At 37.5% G+C, this 20,683-nt stretch overlaps 1 protein-coding gene and 1 pseudogene across 49 annotated transcripts in view; one reads left to right on the top strand and one right to left on the bottom strand.

The window, feature by feature from the left end:
- RIMS1 (regulating synaptic membrane exocytosis 1) overlaps nt 1-20,683 on the top strand; it is a 519,140-nt gene that overhangs the window by 420,289 nt on the left and 78,168 nt on the right. The gene's annotated exons all lie outside the window — the stretch shown is intronic.
- LOC117088280 lies at nt 245-2,418 on the bottom strand (annotated as a pseudogene).

Raw genomic sequence — 20,683 nt, forward strand, 5'->3', positions numbered from 1 at the left:
CCCTGCTCCTCCAGCCTTGCCTCTGGTATAGGGGAAACAGAGGCGTGACTGACCAGGATCAGGGTCATGCCCAGCTGGGCCACAACCATGCGTGGGGTAGTCCAGTAAATACTGTGGACGCTCAGCAAGACTGCTGCCTGGTGGTTTGAGTCTGCTGTGGTCACAGACACCCTCCTGGCCTTGGCTCCCTATCAACAAGCTGGGGTGGGAGATGGAGAGAGGAGGAGCCCCTGCCTTAGGAGCCTCATGGGCTGCACCAGGAGAGCAACCAGCCTGGGGCAGGAGCCACCAGGTCCCAAAGGTGACTGACCCAAATGTCATAGATGCTTTTGTTGGGTGGCACCTCCTGGAAGAGGACATCTAGATCCCAGAGCAGTCCTGGGGGTCCTCAGGTTTCAGAGGCCACCCCCCAGTAGGCGGGGCCAGTTGATACTGGACACTGGGGGCAGTAGGTGGGTGATGGTGCCAAGGGCATTACCACATTGGGAGTGTAGATAGGCAAGTAGGAGGTGAGCAGCTGCCCCTAGAGGGAGGCCCTGTGTCCTCCAATGGACAGCCACCCAGGAACTGAGGTGTCCTGCAGTAAGTGGAGAGACCAGGCCATAGGCTCTGTGGAGAAGGTTGAGGGCCCCATGGCTCCCTGCTGGGAAGCCTCCCCCTCCATTCTTATGGGGCTGGGAAGGGGGCAGAGGGGCCACAGAGGCCTCTCAGAAGAGGGCAGGGGTGGGGTGGACACCACCTCCTCCCCACTGCTCCCCGTGCCTGAAGGAGCTGGGCTGCTCTGTGGCACTAGACCCGACCAGGGTGCCTCCTCCCCAGAGTCCCCTAGAAGGGACTTGATGCTGAAGCCTTCACTGGGTGGCAACAGGGGACTGGGCGCACCTTGCAGCAAGTAGGGCCCCAGGTCCTTGGTGAAGGCTCCGCGTGCACCCCATTTCTGCCAGCACCTACACAGGGCTGTGTTCTGCCGCCATAGCCACTCTGCTGGGATCAGGCTTATGTCGACCGCCCAGAAGTTCCCCTTGGCCTTGGGGCTTTGCAGGGTCCACAACTATACATTTAGTAAAATTTGGCATTTTATCTCAGTAGGCATAATAATCAGTAAGCATATACTGAAAGGAATATTATTCTATTTATTTGAGGATTTTAAAACAATGTAGGTTAAATTATTTGATATTTTAAGTTGTGATAGCAAATATAGAAGTTAATATCTTCTGGAATATCAATCTTGATATTACAGTTATGTTTGAAAAGTGTTATAGAAAATAATTTCAAATGCCCCCTATTTCACAATATTTCTTCAATTCAGTAAGGGAAGACAGGATAAAATTCAAAAGTAATCCTTGGATTTTTGTGATAGCATATGAAAAGTACTTAACTACAAAATTGCTTGCTATTTTAATAGCTAAAATCAATGAAACTTTTATTTTATATGCTCACTAATTATTATGCCTACTAACATCAGATGTAATCAAGAGTGAACAACAGGGATTATTATTATTATTTTATTTCTTTTATTTTAGCTATCCACACTTAGTTTTGCCTGCCTGTCTGTTGTACTATGGAAAAACAAAGTTTATTGAGATCTACGAAAATACTAAAAAAGAGAAGAAAATATTTTGGAAATTAGATGACAAGGAAAGATGAATCTGAACACAGTGAAAAATACTAAATATATGAGAAAAAATCTATTTTAGTTTTTTTTCTAGTGTTTCGTTTCATAACATTTTGATAGTTCAAGGTTGATGAGACATTCCCACTACTCTTTCCTGTAAATAGATGAAAGCTGGACAGAAAGAATGTGACATGTACCCTTTAAAAAGACTCTAGATATATGGCAAATATATTAATAAATTACTGTATTATACTTACTAACATATCATATGACTGAATCAATCACTGTGCCATATATATAAATGGGCATTGTTATATTCATAGTGGCATTGTTATATTCATACCATAATCAAAATACTGCTTGAGCTATGAATACATGTAACCCAAAAGTCTTGATAATAGCCAAATACATAACTTTTGGGACAGGTAACTTTTCCTGGTTAGGTTCTTCCTTCCAAACCATTTAAGGCTGCAGTTTGAAGTAAGCATTACTGGTACAGTTTGAGACAGCTGCAGAATGCTTTGTTTTTACCTTTATACTCTGTGAGTTTATTATAGATTTACTAACATATGTTTAATCAAATTCTGGGAAGTTCAGTGACATGTAAGGTGAATTTTACTGTATAATAGACAATGACAATGGTCAGTTATAATAAAGTTTTCAAAATTTAATACAAACCAATAATATCAAGATGGGGTTATATTTGTAGATATGACCCTGCACAATTAGATCTTAGAGACTGTTACCTTAGAGAAAATAACGACATATTGTTTATGGCGTTTTAAAAGCACATTGTGCAACATCTCATTATTTGTAGAAATCTAATTTCCTGTAGCTTTATTTTCTTTCTTAGACTAAATTAGATTATTTTTGTAACATATTGAAGTCTTCTTAAGCTAATCATTTTGCCATTGGATAGCTAATACGGCATTGAACATCATTAGTATAACTGGTCTTTGTAGTAATTACAACATGTCAAAAAAAAAAAAAGATCAAATAAGTTGCCCTTGAGGAAGACCTCATGTGCTATAAATGTGTGTTTATATGTTTATGTTTGCATATTAGAAAACCAAATGCTTATTATGAGCCTAGCAATGTTATGTCAATTGGTAACTAATTGTTTTAATGGTCCCCAGGCATGAACTCTGGTTATCAACATTAAATACCCTCTCTTTGGGCAAGTATTCATATTTCTACAACAATTAATATATTTGGAATATATACAATATCCTTTAGTACTCCAAATCAGTGCTTCCCAAATATCTACTTGATGTGTCACTTTCATAAGTTTTTCCATAGCATCTATATTATTACATTTTAATGTAAAAAATTGTTATTTATTAAGTATCCTTTATAAGTAGACCAGGTATTCTGATAGGTGACTTATATGCAGTATCGTTACTGCTAAAGAGCCTTGTCATGTAATTGCTAGTAATCTCATTTCACAGATAAAGGTAAAGCAGCCTGTTGAGTTCACATGACCAGTAAGTGGTAGAGACAGAATGGAGAAGCTGCTAGCCTAGCTCAAAAACACTCTCCTCCATTTAACCTGAACTTTTTTTGTAATTCGTAATGCAATATTTAAGATACACAAAATGTATGAATAATAATAAAAGCTTAGGTAACTACCGCCAAGCTTAAAAAATCAAATATTACCATTGTATCTGAATCTCATTTTACCTTTCCAAATCAGTCACTTTGTATTTTAGGCCCAGTCTTTCACTGATCTAAATGCTGCTCTGTCCTTTGTCAAGACTTTACAAACACTAAGTCTGTTTCTAGCCTGCATTTCTTTGGTGTATCTAATGTCTATTCCTGTACTAAAACCACTCTGTCATAATTCATACAGCTTATTGATATAACTAATAATACATACCATAGTAGTGCAAATTTGCCTGTTTTATTCTTATTCTTTCTTTTTTTTTTATCATACTTTAAGTTCTAGGGTACATGTGCATAACGTGCAGGTTTGTTACATATGTATACTTGTGCCATGTTGGTGTGCTGCACCCATCAACTCGTCAGCACCCATCAATTCATCATTTATATCAGGTATAACTCCCAATGCAATCCGTCCCCCCTCCCCCCTCCCCATGATGGGACCTGGTGTGTGATGTTCCCCTTCCCGAGTCCAAGTGATCTCATTGTTCAGTTCCCACCTATGAGTGAGAACGTGCGGTGTTTGGTTTTCTGTTCTTGTGATAGTTTGCTAAGAATGATGGTTTCCAGCTGCATCCATGTCCCTACAAAGGACGCAAACTCATCCTTTTTTATGGCTGCATAGTATTTCATGGTGTATATGTGCCACATTTTCTTAATCCAGTCTGTCACAGATGGACATTTGGGTTGATTCCAAGTCTTTGCTATTGTGAATAGTGCCGCAATAAACATACGTGTGCATGTGTCTTTATAGCAGCATGATTTATAATCCTTTGGGTATATACCCAGTAGTGGGATGGCTGGGTCATATGGTACATCTAGTTCTAGATCCTTGAGGAATTGCCATACTGTTTTCCATAATGGTTGAACTAGTAGTTTACAATCCCACCAACAGTGTAAAAGTGTTCCTATTTCTCCACATCCTCTCCAGCACCTGTTGTTGCCTGACTTTGTAATGATTGCCATTCGAACTGGTGTGAGATGGTATCTCATTGTGGTTTTGATTTGCATTTCTCTGATGGCCAGTGATGATGAGCATTTTTTCATGTATCTGTTGGCTGTATGAATGTCTTCTTTTGAGAAATGTCTGTTCATATCCTTTGCCCACTTTTTGATGGGGTTGTTTGTTTTTTTCTTGTAAATTTGTTTGAGTTCTTTGTAGATTCTGGATATTAGCCCTTTGTCAGATGAGTAGATTGGAAAAATTTTCTCCCATTCTGTAGGTTGCCTGTTCACTCTGATGGTAGTTTCTTTTGCTGTGCAGAAGCTCTTTAGTTTAATGAGATCCCATTTGTCAATTTTGGCTTTTGCTGCCGTTGCTTTTGGTGTTTTAGACATGAAGTCCTTGCCCATGCCTATGTCCTGAATGGTACTACCTAGGTTTTCTTCTAGGGTTTTTATGGTATTAGGTCTAACATTTAAGTCTCTAATCCATCTTGAATTAATTTTCGTATAAGGGTAAGGAAAGGATCCAGTTTCAGCTTTCTACTTATGGCTAGCCAATTTTCCCAGCACCATTTATTAAATAGGGAATCCTTCCCCATTTCTGTTTCTCTCAGGTTTGTCAAAGATCAGATGGCTGTAGATGTGTGGTATTATTTCAGAGGACTCTGTTCTGTTCCATTGGTCTATATCTCTGTTTTGGTACCAGTACCATGCTGTTTTGGTTACTGTGGCCTTGTAGTATAGTTTGAAGTCAGGTAGCGTGATGCCTCCAGCTTTGTTCTTTTGACTTAGGATTGTCTTGGCAATGCGGGCTCTTTTTTGGTTCCATATGAACTTTAAAGCCGGTTTTTCCAGTTCTGTGAAGAAACTCATTGGTAGCATGATGGGGATGGCATTGAATCTATAAATAACCTTGGGCAGTATGGCCATTTTCACGATATTGATTCTTCCTATCCGTGAGCATGGTATGTTCTTCCATTTGTTAGTGTCCTCTTTTATTTCACTGAGCAGTGGTTTGTAGTTCTCCTTGAAGAGGTCCTTTACATCCCTTGTAAGTTGGATTCCTAGGTATTTTATTCTCTTTGAAGCAATTGTGAATGGAAGTTCATTCATGATTTGGCTCTCTGTTTGTCTGTTGCTGGTGTATAAGAATGCTTGTGATTTTTGCACATTGATTTTGTATCCTGAGACTTTGCTGAAGTTGCTTATCAGCTTAAGGAGATTTTGGGCTGAGACAATGGGGTTTTCTAAATATACAATCATGTCATCTGCAAACAGGGACAATTTGACTTCTTCTTTTCCTAACTGGACCCTTGATTTCTTTCTCTTGCCTGATTGCCCTAGCCAGAACTTCCAACACTATGTTGAATAGGAGTGGTGAGAGAGGGCATCCCTGTCTTGTGCCAGTTTTCAAAGGGAATGTTTCCAGTTTTTGCCCATTCAGTATGATATAGGCTGTGGGTTTGTCATAAATAGCTCTTATTATTTTGAGATACGTTCCATCAATACCAAATTTATTGAGCGTTTTTAGCATGAAGGGCTGTTGAATTTTGTCAAAAGCCGTTTCTGCATCTATTGAGATAATCATGTGGTTCTCGTCTTTGGTTCTGTTTATATGCTGGATTACGTTTATTGATTTGCGAATGTTGAACCAGCCTTGCATCCCAGGGATGAAGCCCACTTGATCATGGTGGATAAGCTTTTTGATGTGCTGCTGAATCCAGTTTGCCAGTATTTTATTGAGGATTTTTGCATCGATGTTCATCAGGGATATTGGTCTAAAATTTTCTTCTTTTGTTGTGTCTCTGCCAGGCTTTGGTATCAGGATGATGTTGGCCTCATAAAATGAGTTAGGGAGGATTCCCTCTTTTTCTATTGATTGGAATAGTTTCAGAAGGAATGGTACCAGCTCCTCTTTGTAGCTCTGGTAGAATTCAGCTGTGAATCCATCTGGTCCTGGACTGTTTTTGGTTGGTAGGCTTTTAATTATTGCCTCAATTTCAGAGCCTGCTATTGGTCTATTCAGGGATTCAACTTCTTCCTGGTTTAGTCTTGGAAGAGTGTAAGTGTCCAGGAAATTATCCATTTCTTCTAGATTTTCTAGTTGATTTGCATAGAGGTGTTTATAGTATTCTCTGATGGTAGTTTGTATTTCTGTGGGGTCCGTGGTGATATCCCCTTTATCATTTTTATTGCGTCTATTTGATTCTTCTCTCTTTTCTTCTTTGTTAGTCTTGCTAGCGGTCTGTCAATTTTGTTGATTTTTTCAAAAACCAACTCCTGGATTCATTGATTTTTTGGAGGGTTTTTGTGTCTTTATCTCCTTCAGTTCTGCTCTGATCTTAGTTATTTCTTGCCTTCTGCTAGCTTTTGAATGTGTTTGCTCTTGCTTCTCCAGTTCTTTTAATGTGATGTTAGAGTGTCAATTTTATATCTTTCCAGCTTTCTCTTGTGGGCATTTAGTGCTATAAATTTCCCTCTACACACTGCTTTAAATGTGTCCCAGAGATTCTGGTATGTTGTATCTTTGTTCTCATTGGTTTCAAAGAATATCTTTATTTCTGCCTTCATTTCGTTATGTACCCAGTAGTCATTCAGGAGCAGGTTGTTCAGTTTCCATGTAGTTGAGCGGTTTTGATTGAGTTTCTTAGTCCTGAGTTCCAGTTTGATTGCACTGTGGTCTGAGAGATAGTTTGTTTTAATTTCTGTTCTTTTACATTTGCTAAGGAGTGCTTTACTTCCAATTATGTGGTCAATTTTGGAATAAGTGCGATGTGGTGCTGAGAAGAATGTATATTCTGTTGATTTGGGGTGGAGAGTTCTATAGATGTCTATTAGGACCGCTTGGTGCAGAGATGAGTTCAATTCCTGGATATCCTTGTTAACTTTCTGTCTCGTTGATCTGTCTAATGTTGACAGTGGAGTGTTGAAGTCTCCCATTATTATTGTATGGGAGTCTAAGTCTCTTTGTAAGTCTCTAAGGACTTGCTTTATGAATTTGGGTGCTCCTGTATTGGGTGCATATATATTTAGGAGAGTTAGCTCTTCCTGTTGAATTGATCCCTTTACCATTATGTAATGGCCTTCTTTGTCTCTTTTGATCTTTGATGGTTTAAAGTCTATTTTATCAGAGACTAGGATTGCAACCCCTGCTTTTTTTTGTTCTCCATTTGCTTGGTAGATCTTCCTCCATCCCTTTATTTTGAGCCTATGTATGTCTCTGCATGTGAGATGGGTCTCCTGAATACAGCAGACTGATGGGTCTTGACTCTTTATCCAGTTTGCCAGTCTGTGTCTTTTCATTGGAGCATTTAGTCCATTAACATTTAAGGTTAATACTGTTATGTGTGAACTTGATCCTGCCATTATGATATTAACTGGTTATTTTGCTCGTTATTTGATGCAGTTTCTTCCTAGCCTCGATGGTCTTTACATTTTGGCATGTTTTTGCAATGGTTGGTACCGGTTGTTTCTTTCCATGTTTAGGGCTTCCTTCAGGGTCTCTTGTAAGGCAGGCCTGGTGGTGACAAAATCTCTAAGCATTTGCTTATCTGTAAAGGATTTTATTTCTACTTCACTGCTGAAACTTAGTTTGGCTGGATACAAAATTCTGGGTTGAAAATTCTTTTCTTTAAGAATGTTGAATATTGGCCCCCACTCTCTTCTGGCTTGTAGAGTTTCTGCCGAGAGGTTTGCTGTTAGTCTGATGGGCTTCCCTTTGTGGGTAACCCGACCTTTCTGTCTGGCTGCCCTTAAGATTTTTTCCTTCATTTCAACTTTGGTGAATCTGGCAATTATGTGTCTTGGAGTTGCTCTGCTCGAGGAGTATCTTTGTGGTGTTCTCTGTATTTCCTGAATTTGAATGTTGGCCTGCCCTACTAGGTTGGGGAAGTTCTCCTGGATGATATCCTGAAGAGTGTTTTCCAACTTGGTTCCATTTTCCCCCTCACTTTCAGGCACCCCAATCAGACATAGATTTGGTCTTTTTACATAATCCCGTACTTCTTGCAGGCTTTGTTCGTTTCTTTTTCTTCTTTTTTCTTTTGGTTTCTCTTCTCGCTTCATTTCATTCATTTGATCCTCAATCGCTGATACTCTTTCTTCCAGTTGATCGAGTTGGTTACTGAAGCTTGTGGATTTGTCACGTATTTCTCGTGTCATGGTTTTCATCTCTGTCATTTCATTTATGACCTTCTCTGCATTAATTAGTCTAGCTCTCAATTCTTCCACTCTTTTTTCAAGATTTTTAGTTTCTTTCCACTGGGTACGTAATTCCTCCTTTAGCTCTGAGAAGTTTGATGGACTGAAGCCTTCTTCTCTCATTTCGTCAAAGTCATTCTCCGACCAGCTTTGATCCATTGCTGGCGATGAGCTGCGCTCCTTTGCAGTGTGAGATGCGCTCTTATTTTTTGAATTTCCAGCTTTTCTGCCCTGCTTCTTCCCCATCTTTGTGGTTTTATCTGCCTCTGGTCTTTGATGATGGTGACGTACTGATGGGGTTTTGGTATAGGTGTTCTTCCTGTTTGATAGTTTTCCTTCTAATAGTCAGGACCCTCAGCTGTAGGTCTGTTGGAGATTGCTTGAGGTCCACTCCAGACCCTGTTTGTCTGGGTATCAGCAGCAGAGGTTGCAGAAGATAGAATATTGCTGAACAGTGAGTGTACCTGTCTGATTCTTTCTTTGGAAGCTTCCTCTCGGGGGTGTACTCCACCCTGTGAGGTGTGGGGTGTCAGACTGCCCCTAGTGGGGGATGTCTCCCAGTTAGGCTACTCAGGGGTCAGGGACCCACTTGAGCAGGCAGTCTGTCCGTTCTCAGATCTCAACCTCCGTTTTGGGAGATCCATTGCTCTCTTCAAAGCTGTCAGACAGAGTCATTCAGGTCTGCACAGGCCTCTGCTGCTTCCCCTGTTGTTTTTTTAGCTGTGCCCTGTCCCTAGAGGTGGAGTCTACAGAGACAGGCAGGTTTCCTTGAGCTGCTGTGAGCTCCACCCAGTTCGAGCTTCCCAGCAGCTTTGTTTACCTACTTAAGCCTCAGCAATGGCGGGCACCCCTCCCCCAGCCTCGCTGCTGCCTTGCGGTTAGATCGCAGACTGCTGTGCTAGCAATGAGGGAGGCTCCGTGGCCGTGGGACCCTCCTGGCCAGGTGTGGGTATAATCTCCTGGTGTGCCCGTTTGCTTAAAGCGCAGTATTGGGGTGGGAATTACCCGATTTTCCAGGTGTTGTGTGTCTCAGTTCGCCTGGCTAGGAAAAGGGATTCCCTTCCCCCTTGCGCTTCCCAGGTGAGGCAGTGCCTCGCCCTGCTTCAGCTCTGGCTGGTCGGGCTGCAGCAGCTGACCAGCACCGATTGTCCGGCACTCCCCAGTGAGATGACCCTAGTACCTCAATTGAAAATGCAGAAATCACCGGTCTTCTGTGTCGCTCGCGCCGGGAGTTGGAGACTGGAGCTGTTCCTATTCGGCCCTTTTTTTTTTTTTTTGAGAAAGGGGTCTTGTTCTGTCACCCAAGCTGGAGTACAGTGGCACAATCACAGCTCATTGCAGCCTCCACCTCCTGGCTCAATTAATCCTCCCACCTCAGCCTCCCAAGTAACAGGGACTACAGGTGCATGCCACCACACCTGGCTAATTTTTCTTTTTTTTTTTTTCTGGTAGAGATAGGGTTTTGTCATGTTGCCTAGGCTGGTCTTGAACACCTGGGCTCAAGCAATCCACATACCTCAGCTTCTGAAAGTATTGGAATTACAAGTGTGAGCTACCATGCCCAGCCTTATTCTTGTTCATTAGCAGGAGTGTCATGGCTGTTTTTGTCCTTTGTTCTTACATATTGATTTTAGAATAAGTGTATCAAGTTCCACAGAATAAATCCTTAGTTTGGAACTATATTAAATGTATAAATTGATTTATGGGTAATCAGAATCTTTAGAAGATTGCGCCTTCCAACACCATATATCTCAATTGATTTTTTTAATGTCTCTCAGTGAAACTTTACATTTTTCTCAATAAAGTTTATGCATAGCTGTTGTAGATATAATTATACATACCATATATTTTTGATGTCATGATTGGCATCTTTTTTTATATTTTCTGCATGTTGCTTTTATAAGAATGAAATTCATTGTTCCATTTTTTCTAATACTGTATTATTATAAATAAGTTTAACTTTCCTTCCCTTGAAATGTGGCTTTATCTTTATCTCACCAATTTTGGTTTGTAATATATTCATTTTTTATGTAATTTTAAGTATATTTAAATTTCATCACATTTTAGTTTCCTTTTTATTTATTAATTATTTAGAAGTAAGTCTTTAAATTTCCAAAAGTATAGAGTTTTTTTTGTTTCTAACTTAACTGCCTTAATGGCATTGTGGTCAGAGTGTGTTTTGTTTGATATTGATTATTGAAGTTTTTGAAGTTTGATCTGTCACCTACTTTTTGGGTCATTTTTGTATATATTACACATGTGGTTGAGAAGAATGTATATCTCTAAATCTTCAGTTAGAGTTATCTATATATCCAATACATGAAGCTTATTATCCAAACCATTCAGAACTTCAGTTGTTTTACTACTCTTTTGCCTATTTGATTTGGTATTTACTGAAAATGCTCAGTCAGATTCTATGAAGAGGAGTTGTCAACTTTTTTTTTATTCTCTTCTTCTTATATGAGAGACTTAATTAGGTTCAAGTTCAGAATTTCTTTTGTCTTTCTGGCGATTTAACCTTTTATTATTATGTAATAAATCTCTTTATTCCTATAATATTATTTTCTTTTAAAGTCAGTTTTCCTACATGATAACGCAAGCTATTTGCAGTTAGTGTTCAATCTAACTATTCACTGTTCACATCTTTTTGTGTCAACTTTTCTATGACCAATGTGTTATACTCGTGTAAACAGAAAATAGCTAGACTTAATTTTTTTCTAACCACACAATCTCTATAATTTAATTTGGCTAGCTTATCAATTTGCATTTATTTTGATTTCTTATAGACTTGGAATTACTTCTATATCGGTGTATGCTTTTAATTTTTCTTATTCTATTTTTTCTCTTTCCTGATTGTTTTTTAATTGAATTATTTTTCTTTCATTTCCCCCCTCCATTACACTGGAAATCATGCAGTTTCTGTGATTTTTACTGACTAGTTTCTGAAGTTTATAAATTGTGTTAAGTAGTCAATTTGAAGTTAATAATTACCTCTACTTCCTCCTAAGAAAAAAAATGACTGTCATATGCTTAGCTGTGCTACTGTCCCTCCCGCATTTGCATATTCTTGTACAAAGTTTTAATTATAGATTGATTCATTTTCCCCTTATTGCATGTTATTTTTTTAAATGTCTTATAGTAAACCATATGCATTCTAGTTTCTTTGCTAATCATTTTTCATGCATCTTAGACCTTCATTCTGGATCATTCTCCTCTCTGAGAAAAGTACATTAGAAAGCCACCAGTGAGGTTCTGTGAGAGCTTAGACTGAGATGCACATTTTTCCTTGTTGTTCTTTAAAAGTCTTGGCTCATGAGGATTTCTGTTCTAACTCCTCACTAGCTCTGCAATATTTCCAAAGACATTCATCATTCACTTTCCAACCTGTTTTAGTTCTCGTTTGGTTTTTGGCTAAGGAGATAATGCCTTTCTTTCTTGTGACCTCACATTTGTATTTTAACAGGCATTTGTTGTAATTTTCCCATCATAATGAATAGGCATTTGGAAGTGAAAGGATTTTTTGGAATCAGAATATATCATCTACCATACTGCCAGAAATAGTTCGTATTTGGTGTGTTACCATTTAAAAAAAAAATTTTTTTTACATTTGCTCACTTGAAAAGGATAATATTTTAAAATAATTAATAAATAAGAAAAAACATGTAGGTGTGAAAAGCAAGAAGGATCATGGCCCTAGAGACTTTATCCCAGGTTAGATGGCAAATGCCAAGGCAGAGCAAACAGAGTTGGATCTTGAATTGGAAGTAATATCTAAGGGGCTTAAAAAAAATAACAATGAGGAACATAGAAGGAGATGGTGAAGGGAGCCAAGAACTGTAAAACTTTCGGGAAAGAAGAGAGCACCAGCAGAGAGACAGGACCATTTCAGTCATGAGGTGGAATGGAAGCGGGGAATGAAGAACTAATGTGGGAGGTAAAGGTAGATACAGCTCAAACTAAGAAAGAGATTCTGGGCCGGGCGCGGTGGCTCAAGCCTGTAATCCCAGCACTTTGGGAGGCCGAGACGGGCGGATCACGAGGTCAGGAGATCGAGACCATCCTGGCTAATACGGTGAAACCCTGTCTCTACTTAAAAATACAAAAAACTAGCCGGGCGACGAGGCGGGCGCCTGTAGTCCCAGCTACTCGGGAGGCTGAGGCAGGAGAATGGCGTAAACCCGGGAGGCGGAGCTTGCAGTGAGCTGAGATCCAGCCACTGCACTCCAGCCTGGGTGGCAGAGCAAGACTCCGTCTCAAAAAAATAAATAAATAAATAAATAAATAAAAAAAAAGAAAGAGATTCTGAAGTCTCAGAGGATAATTGAATATAAGGAAGAGGAATGAAATGAGTCTGAAGTTAAGGGAGTGGTTAGTGATTGCTGAATAAAGAGCATCTTGTGCTCAGAGTTCCCATGCCAGGACAATGTGAATTCTACCAAGCCTGCCCTTAAAGACTGCTTTTGACTCAGATGTGAATCTTTGGTTCCGTCAGCTATGGCTCAGTACTTTTACTCACCAATATTGAGAGCTTCATTCAACAAGTGTACAACTTCTTTAGACCTTGATTTTTTTTTCCGCTTATTTGTACATTTATCCATTTACTTATTCACCAGTCATTTATTGGGTACGTCTTATATGCAGGTGCTGTATACTATCTGCTATAAAACAAAACACACATGATTCCTAGATCTATGTTTTTAGTGGATTTTCATACAAATGTAATAATAATATTAAATGTATATTCGTCTGAAAAATGTGAATCATACCTGCCACTCCTACCTTACAGGACTGTTTGAGAATAAAACGAAATAGTGTATATCAGAATACTTTGAAAATATAGCATTGTGCTTTATAACTCAGTTACTGCATACATGGTATGAAGTATTAGATTAATTACTTTATACTTTTAAAAGTCATCTTTGATGGCTTTTACATAATGTTTTAGATGGCTAAAACATAATATAGTGCAACAGCATTTAAAATTTGAATTTTGATTACTAATATTTAACTTATCCACTTCACGGTGCTTCATGGTGAGCTGGATGAATTTAACTGTTGGATTTGACACTTGAAGAGCTCAGTTTTATTAGAGTGGTTTTCAGAGTTATGCCCATGGACTGTTGGTGTTTTGATGAACCTTATTGTCTCCAAGAGTTGCCTGATAGACAGGAGAAAACTGTCCAAGGAGCAGGAGGAAAACTAAACAGGCAGGAGAATTCCTAGACTGCAGGACTTCAGCAACTTCAGCTAAAGCAGTTCTACCGGTATTTGTTTAATACAACAGAAGTTTGTGAAGTAGTTTATTTTTAAAAAGGAAGCTAGGCACTGCTGCTTTAAAAACATATTGTAAACCAAAATATATGGCACAGTAAATTCTAGTGCTCTTACTTCCAAGGAGAAAATTAAAATATGAGATGTGGTTCTACTTCTCTAGTTATTACCTATTTTTAAAATTCAGATAGTACCATAATTTGGCTGAAGGATTATGCAATGTGTAGTGAGACTTCAGTATAATGCACTAAGAAAAAACAAATATCAAAGAAAAAGAGAACTAGTAGATTGTTCTATATTGGTCTTAGTTGGTCTGTTTTTCTACTATATATTATGTTTACTATACACTTGGTATATGAGATAGATTAAATACTTGTTATTGTTTTTTAGCATTTTAGCTTTAAATAACATATAGATTGTCCAAAGAAATATATATTTTTCCAAGCTCATTACTTCAGCTTGTACAGTTAATAGACTTTATACTACTCTTTTTATACTACTCTTGATATCTGTTCAATTTAAAGCAATGTAGGAAAAATTTTAAAGTATATTTTTACTTTATCTTTTTTATTCATTTAGAAAATCATTTAAAGCTTTATTTCTTTACTCGTTTTAACATATGATTACCTTGATTTCAGCTGGACTATCCTAAAGCACAGACATGATAACCGAGTGTGGATTGATTGGTATTTGCTAACTGTATACATACTACTTATGCAGCGTAATGAATAAAGAGAGCATAGACCTTAATGTATCCCCAAGATGACATACATGCTGTTTTCTTGTAATTAGTGGAAATATTTTCAAAGTTTTCTGAATCATCTGAAATAATTAGTTGTATTATTTGTTACTTTGTAAATTACAACAGATACATCAAGGCAGCATTTGTGCGTATTCATTAATTTTATGACTTTATTATTTGTGACTCATTTATATAGTTTTATGGTCCATGCATGATGTAAGTAATTGTTTTCTCATGTTTTGGTATTCACTGAGTATGTATATCAGCTTTTGTTTAAATATGTATTTGTTTTTGTATGTGTTGCATTTACAATAGAAATACATGAGCATATATATTTTTAACTGGTTACTTGTAAAATAACATTTCTTAGAACAAGTGTGAGAACATTATTGGCTGTTTAGTATTTGAACAGAATAATTACATGCTTTTTACGCCATTATCCACCCAGTTCTCAAGTCGAAAAACTGGAAGCCACCCAGATTTTTACCTCTCCCCAGTCCTCCTCCTAATTCAATGTTTCTCAATCTTTTTTATTATCACTCCCCTAAGGAATCTTTTAGATATTCCTTTCCTAATTGCCCTCCCCATGTGAAATTTTAATACTACAGACATACTATTTATATACTGCAAGCCTTTGGAGGACCACTAACCTATTATCTTAAGATTTTTTTTGTTCCCTCTACCTTCAAGAATCAGTTATCCCCTTCTGGGGACAGTATCACTCCCAGTGGGAATGCATGTTCAAATGAGTCATCAAGGCCTACTCATTTTACTTCTCAAAGAGACCTCATGATCACAGATTTAAAGTTACAGAGAACAGATGTGTTTACTCACCTCAATTTTATAAGAAGACTAAAAAGACTAAAAACTCCATCTAACGTGAAACTAGGATTTAACCACATCTGTAAACTATAAGCTATAGAAAGCAGTTTTCAAATTCAGTGAAATCTGGACCAAAATGAGAGGAAATGCCAAAAGTAGATGCTTACTTATTCAGCTATTGAACAGAATGTAAAGCTCTCTAAAATAAATACCACAGCTTTAAAAGACCCAACGAAAAATTCCCTTCTAGAACATGTAGGAGCTAGGGGAAGTTTTTGCCCTGGAGCACCTTGAAACAGTATTTTGTACCTCAGAATAGCAGACTACATGAACTCAGAAGAGGACCATCACAGGTCTGCCATTCTGTGGCAGAAGCAGGGTATTGAGGGACTGTATATAGGAATCAATGTGGCAAAAGCTATTCAGTGTAATTTACAAATAAATTGCTATAGCGTGATTTTAACATATGTCTTCATTATGAAACCCCATGAAGATTTTGATAACAACATAACTGGTCTACTTCTACCATTCAAAAATAAGCAATAATATGACATGGTCACAGTTCCCCAGGCATGACAGTATAGTTTATATCAGACTAACTTCTCCACATATAAAACTATAAAAGCTAAACAAGAACAAACAATGAACAACAACAGCAAAAACTATTGGAAGGCATTTGAGAGCAACAAAGCAGGCAGAAATTTGAGTAGTTTCAATTTTTGAAAGGAGGGGAAAACACAAGGTAAGTGGTAAATTCATCCTAGTTTCCTCTGAGGTTACTTTCCAATTTGGTGACATGGGATAATAGAGCCTTAAGCAGAGAGCAGTGTTCTTACTTACTAGGCTGAGAAAATAAATTTCACAATTCAGGAACTGACAGAGAAACTGGAAATTGTGAGGGCGGAAAGCTTCAAATTTTGCCGTAGATTTCCCTCATACGTTGACCAATGAGCTGTCTATGCACAGGGAAGGTTCCAGGAAAGCAGACAAAAAGCAGCAGCTGGAAGGCCAAAGAGCCAAGCACAAATTCCAGCAGCTGCCAGTGCTAGGGAGATGGATTGGACTTCAAGTTCCCATAGGTAGATGGGTGTGACAAACACCTTTGGTTCTTTTACGTATCTCAGAAGGGCCAAACTCTAGAAATAAGCATTACACTCTGTGAGTAAAAGCAAATCTTTAAACCGAAACTGTGCAAGAACAAGATGAAATGTTTCTGTCAAATGAGAATTTTACCTATTTTGGAGGAAAATAATATCATCCAGAGCCTCCACAGGGTTTCATCCACTGCGTTTTACATCTGATTAAAATGTATGAGTCATGTTTAACAACAACAAAAAAGGACTACCTGGCTAAACACTAACAAGAGTTACCAAATGGAGCCTTTAAAATATCTGTGATTAATATGTTAAAGAAATCAAAGGAGGATGGATTATTTAGCAGAGACCTGGAATCCATTTTTAAAAATTAAATTATAATTTAAAAAATTTTTTAAATGTAATAGGTGAGTTTAATGACATGTGAGAAACAGTAAAACCAAGGATTAGTGAACTAATTAGTAGCAAGTATATGAGTTGATGCACAGAGAGAAGAGAGAGAGAGAAATTGGAGGAGAACGTAAACAAGTGGAACCTGATGAAAAATTCGAATGTATATAGAGTCCCAGAAGGAGAGGAAATGACAGAGCAATGCTTGAATACTGAAATACAGACCGATAATTTTCCAGGACTGATAAAAGACATCAACTTACAAATCTGAAATCTTTACATACCCTATAATATATGTAAGAGAGAAAAAAATCAGCATTATTGTAATCAAAGTACAGAAAACTAAAGAAAAACATTTCTTAAAAGAATCTCAGGGGAAAAAAGACATAGTATCTTTGGAGAGCAAAGATATGACTAGCTGAAATTTCAGCAGATATTATGAGACCCCAAATTTGGTGGAATGGCCAGAAGAAAGTTTGCTGAAAGGAAAAAATAAAAATGTCCAACCTGCAATTTTATGTTTAGTAAATATTACCCAGAATTGTCTTTCAGGAAATAAATGAGTACATGGATGGATGGATAGATAGATAGATAGATAGATAGATAGATAGATAGATAAGAGAATTCATCACGAGGCGACCAGCACTACAAAAAATACTAATGGGAGTTCATGTGGAAGAAAAGTATCTCCAGTTGGAAGCACTAGCCTTGAGGAAGAATGAAGAACATTGGAAAGAGTTAATAATGATAAAAACAACATCTTATGATAGTTAAAACTTATGTAGAAGTGAAAAATACATAAAATACCTAAGTGAAAGGTGGGAGGGGAGTAAATGGAAGTAAGTTATTGTACAAATCTTGCATTATTTTGAAATTGGTTAAAATGTATAACTTGAGGATTTAAGTAAATCAAAGTGCTTATTTTAATCTTTAGGGTAGTCACTAATAGCATAATAGAAGAATGAACAACTCAGATGCTAATAGTTGAGAAAATGTGGAATAATAAAAATACCTAATTAGACAAAAAGGAGAAGTAAAACAACAAACAGATGGGATGACTACAAATAAACAGAAAGTGGTGGACTGAACTATATCTGTATCAATAATTGCATCAAAGTAAATGGGCTCAATAAAAATTACCAATATCATAGAATGAAAAGGGACAATAATACATATTATACAGATATATAAATGATAGCATAAACAACTTATGCTGGCTGGTAAGTTTTTCGATTCAGATCACAGTGAGCAAACTATGGCCAGCAGGCTAAATCTGGCCCACTGCCTATTATTGTGAATAAAGGTTTACTGGAACACATCTATGCCCATTTCCTAATATATTGTCCATGGCTGTTTTCCCACCACAACAATTCAGTGGTTGCAACAGAGTCGGGTAGTTGTAACAGAGTCAGTATGAAATATTTACTGTCTGGCCCTTTACAAAATAAATTTTCCTAACCCTGACTTACAGGAAATATACAAATTTTCTGAAAAGTACAACTTACTAAAAATGACATAAGAATAAACTAAAAATCTGAAGAGTTCTATATTTAGTTTCTTAAATGATTCTGTAATTGTTTTCAACCTTTTCACGAAGAAATATCCTGACCCAGGTAAATCCTGATAAATAATTACAAATATTTAAAGAATAAATACTCTGTCTTACACAATTTTTTCCTAAGGAACATTTTGAAACTCGATGATGCCAGCCTTTCCTTGATACATTTGGTAAGGACATTACAAGATAGAAAAAATAGGCCAAAACCCCTCATTAAAATAGAGAGACCCCAAACAAAATTTTAGCAAATTGAATCCAGATAGAGGGAGGGATGGTAAATGATGGATGAATTTATGGATCATTATTTACAGTTTATATGATTATGCATATAGGAAATATATAAAATATTTTCATGACAAACTTAGCTAAAAACAATTATAGTCAATTTACATATATTCAATCCACTAAAAGGACCTAGAAGTCTATATAAAAAACAATTTTTATATGTCTATTTTATATGTATGTTTTATATGTATAAAAAGGAATTTTCTTTTATACATATAAAAAGGAATTTTATTTTTATGTACTAGCAACAACCTTAGGAAATAAAATTTACAAAATGCCATCAATGTAATGTAGTCAGAAATATAAAATACCTAGAAATAAATCTAAGACCTAGGAATAAACTAACGAAATGTGCATAAGCCCTCAACACTAAAGACTACTTATAGCTTCACATAAAACTGAACACATGTGTGTGAGTGGGAATGAGATTTAATAAAAATTACAGGGATCATTACTTCTTAAGGTCCAGCTTACTTGAAGAGATTGAATATAAATAGTGATCTAGCTTGAGTTCATTTTTCAGTTCTGATTCTTATTATCAAAATGATCTACCAGACACCTTTAGGAGGTATTTAATGCCACCTTGATTATTAATCACCAGTCCCTGTGTTATGACCACTGAAAATTATAGGATGGATGCCTAGAGATGGCTTCTTAATATTGATCAACAATATTGATCTACTGTTTGTGGTTAGTAACTTGTGTATTGATCCAGATGTAAGTGTAGGGCTCATATAATTTTTGTTATTTAACTTTTTTTTTTTTTTTTTTTGAGACGGAGTCTTGCTCTGTCACCCAGGCTGGAGCGCAGTGGCCGGATCTCAGCTCACTGCAAGCTCCGCCTCCCGGGTTCACGCCATTCTCCTGCCTCAGCCTCCCGAGTAGCTGGGACTACAGGCGCTCGCCACCTCGCCCGGCTAGTTTTTTGTATTTTTTTTTTTTTTAAGTAGAGACGGGGTTTCACTGTGTTAGCCAGGATGGTCTCCATCTCCTGACCTCGTGATCCGCCCGTCTCGGCCTCCCAAAGTGCTGGGATTACAGGCTTGAGCCACCGCGCCCGGCCGTTATTTAACTTTTAACATTTTTGTAAACAGCATTGTGAACTTATATGCATTATTATTATTTATACTACTTGTTCCTCCTTAAGGCTTACAATAGAATTGTGGTAGACTTCTAGGTTCTTTTAGTGGATTGAATATATGTAAATTGATTGTAACTGTTTTTAAGCTAAGCTTGTCATGAAGAGTGGGAACTATCCTGACATAGCCCCTCATGTCTTCTGAAAACATTCTTGCTTTCTGAAAGAAGGTATTGTAGGACTTCTATTTTTTATCGTCTTCCAAAACGTTGTGTCAGCCTCCTTACATTGTAATAATGAGCCAAAGTCTGGCAAATGAAGGTGCAGATTTGATTGTCTTACATCACCCATCACTTCTGTATCTATAAGTAAAGTCTATGTTTGAGAAAGTAAGCTTCTGATGTTTTAATGTTATTTTATTGTTATTTTAAAAAATTATTGTTTAAATTCGTTTGTCTGTTACCATAACTTAATTGATTTTATCCACATTACTTGTTTGTATTTTACCATCTATACAGTCAGTGCATATTCTACAATTGATGACATGTCATTGTTTAATTAGCATTTTTCTTTCTTAAGAGAGAGACTCCATACCCCCATTCCAGAGTTACTTGGTCTGGTAGGCAGAACAATGTGCCCCCAACAAATCCTAATCCTCAGAAAAATGGAGAATTGGGGTGTCAGATGGAATTAAGGTTGCTGTCATCTGACTTTAAAGAAGGGAGCTTATGCAAGGTTATCCAGTGGGTCCAGTGTAGTCACAAGAGTACTTATAAGTGAAAAAAGGAGGGAGCAGAGTCAGTCAAAGACAGATATATGACAACAGAGGCAGAGATCACAGTGATTCCACCTGAGAAAGATGCAACCAGCCATTGTTCCCTTTGACGACGGAGGAAGGAGCCATCAGATCAGATATTGGGGCAGCCTATATAAACTAGAAAAGGCAAAGAAACAAATTCTCCCCTAGAGCCTCCAGATGGAACATAACCCTGCTGACATCTTGATTTTAGGCCTTCTGACCTCC

Source organism: Trachypithecus francoisi, unplaced genomic scaffold (genome assembly GCF_009764315.1).
Source record: "Trachypithecus francoisi isolate TF-2019V2 unplaced genomic scaffold, Tfra_2.0 Lachesis_group10, whole genome shotgun sequence".
NCBI classification, from domain to species: Eukaryota; Metazoa; Chordata; class Mammalia; order Primates; family Cercopithecidae; genus Trachypithecus; species Trachypithecus francoisi.